We start from the raw sequence: 3,127 nt of genomic DNA on the forward strand, positions 1-3,127 counted from the left end.
ACACACACACACACCCCTCACGATACTCTTTTTTTTTCCTCCTAAACTAAAAGTTATAGCATAACATAACAGGAGTAGCAAATTTGCTATGATGGATTTGGGGTTCAGGTGATGCCTACCTGTTTTTTGGGCATATTTGAGAACACTTAAGATTCCTTGACCCATGTTGTAAAAACCACAGAATCTGGGCCTCCCTCCTCAACTGTGATATCTGACACCCAGAGAATGAAGTGGTAGCCTCAATTACACCACTAGATCTGGGCCAGTCTTGTTTTCCCTATATGGCTAGCCTACCTTGGGTAGAGAGCAGCTGCCTTCAGAAATTCAAGTGAAAATAGTAACAGATCATTTCCATGTTCTCACCCCACCCCACATAAAATATACACAGACCGGATTCCGCTAGCCTGAGCAGGGCCTTCAGGGAGCAGTGTCAGGGCCGTTGCATTTAAGATCCTCCTTCATTGAGTTAGGACACTCTACACATAGCTCATGGTGTTTTCCTTTGAGGTGCTGCAACTGTGCCAAATCCCAAAATCTTAGATGTCCCTCTACATATTACAGAAGTCCAGCTCTTCACAGACACTTTCCATCTTAAGCTTGCTGGAGCAACAGGGAGATGTGTAATTTATTGAGTAGCTACTGTGGGTCAAGTGTTATATCTCAACTGTGTGCCCCATTAGAACAAGGCTGCTTGTCTGTTTTGTTCTTTGCTGATTCGCCAATGCCTAGAACAGTGCAGCAGTGTCTACTGAAGAGGTGAATTAAACTTTACATACATTAACTCAAAAACTTACATAACCCTGTAAGGAAGAGATTTGTAGTGGACACCATGGGACTGTCCACTTAACACCACATACTCCTAGGAGTAGGAACTACTCCTGCCTCATATACCACAAGGGTTTGTGGCCCACACATAGTGCTGCCCACCTGGTAGAGGCTCAGCTAGGTCAGGTCTGTACCCTCACTGCACAGAAGGACTTCCCAGCAGAGTTGACTCAATTGAAGTTCCTAAAGTCAAAAAAAAAAAAAAAAAAATTCCTGGGCAATTATTGGAATGTTTAAATGTAGAAAAGCAAGCACATGCACGTGCTAAAACCTGATCAACTGAGTCTATCTGGACTAGTTTGAATGCTAAGACATATCAAGGCCAAACCACAAAGCAGGATAAAAGGGATTTACTGAAGAAGCAGCCTCTACTTTCAATGCCATTTCTCTCCTTGAATTTAATTCAATATTACTATATTGTTGTTTTATTTTGGAATCTTATCCCTGTTTATCAAAGTGATGCATGCTTAATATAGAAACTTTGGCAGGTAGAAAAGAAGTTGGGGAAAATTGTCCAGAATTCCACCTTATAGGGAATGATTAAACCTCTGAGATATTTTCTTTGAGACATCTTATATATTTTTACATACTACAACTTTACATATTGACCTTTTTTCTTGTTCATATTAGATTTTATAAATTCCCTGAACCCCCCCAAATCCCCACTGGGCAGTATTGTTTACTACAGGCAAACGTGGAGTTCCCTGGAAAGGCACTGACAGAATATTTTAGAGGCTTCCTTTACAAGTATACAGACCTAAAATAAAGACATGGGCCCTTAGGTCTTTGAGGGGCACTGGGAGCCAGCTTTGGAGTGAGGGAGGTACTGCAGGAAAGAGAAAATGGCCAGTAGAGGGTGTGTTCCTAAACCAGCTCCACAGGGAGTGACTGAAGCCCCGCCCTGCAGGAAGCTCTGGGAAGTGGCACAGAATGTCTCATACCACAGAGGTATCCCAGCCAAGCTCCCAAGAGAGAACTGACGTATTTACACACACACACAAAGAAAACTTCCCTCAACAACATGCCTAGAAATGTGTAATAAAATAAACACATACTTATTTTAATGTTTTGTTTATCATAAGAAAATTAGGGAATTCCCTACAGTCTCTAAAGAGGGAGCTAAAACTGCAGATAAAGACAATTCTAAAAGCAAGGACAGATTACCTATGGGGGAGAAAAGTACGGCAGCAGATCTCTCAGCAGTACAATCAGAAGCCAATCAATGATGATCTGTTTAAAGGGCTGAGAGAGGCCGGGAGTGGTGGCTCACACCTATACTCCCAGCACTTTGGGAGGCCAAGGCAAGTGGATCACTAAAGGTCAGGGGTTTGAGACTAGCCTGGCCAAGATGGTGAAACCCTGTCTCTACTAAAAATACAAAAATTAGCCGGGTGTGGTGGCGTGCACCTGTAATCTCAGCTACTTGGGAGGCTGAGGAAAGAGAATCACTTGAACCCTGGAGCAGGGGTTGCAGTGAGCTGAGATTGTGCCACTGCACTCAAGCCTGGGTGATACAGTGAGACTCAGTCTCAAAAGGAAAGAAAGAAAAGAAAGAAAAAGAACAGAAAGAGAAAAAGAAAGAAAAAGAAAAAAGAAGAAAGAGAGAAAAAGAAAGGAAAGAAGAAAGAAAAAGAAGGAAGGAAGGAAAAAAAAGAAGGAAAGAAAGAAGAGAGGGAGGGAGGAAGGAAGGAGAAAGAAGAAAGAAGGAAAAGAAAAAGAAAGGGAAGAAAGAAAAGGAAAGGAAGGAAGGAAAAAAAGGAAAGAAGGAAAGAAAGAAGAGAGAGAGGTAGGGAGGAAGGGACAGAGGGAGGGAGGAAGGAAGGAAGGGGAAAGGAACAAGAAAGGAAAGAAAGAAGAAGGAAGGAAGGGAAAAGAAGAAAGAAGAGAGAGAAAAAGAAAAAAGGAAGGAAGGAGAAAAGGAAAGAAAGGGAGAGAGGGAGGGAGGGAGGGAGGAAGGAAGGAAAGAAAAAGGGAAGAAGGAAAAGGAAAGAAAGAAGGAGAAAAAGAAGGAAGGAAGAAAGAAAGGAAGGAAGGAAAGAAAGAACTGAGAGAAAATTACTTAATATTTTGAGACAAAAAATTCACTATCAACACACTTTCACTGAATGATGTATTTCAGGGTGAAGGTCTAACCCCACACCCCCCCCAAAAAAATCAGTGGCCAAAAGATAAACATGTAACTATGTGTGCATATCCAAACAAACATTGGCTGTACGTTAATGATATTAATGTCTAATTTAGGGTAGGGATTGCTGAAAAGCAAAACAAAACAAAAATAGAAAGAAAATGCTGGCCAGGCTGA

Source organism: Macaca thibetana, chromosome 17, assembly GCF_024542745.1.
Source record: "Macaca thibetana thibetana isolate TM-01 chromosome 17, ASM2454274v1, whole genome shotgun sequence".
Classification (NCBI taxonomy): Eukaryota; Metazoa; Chordata; class Mammalia; order Primates; family Cercopithecidae; genus Macaca; species Macaca thibetana.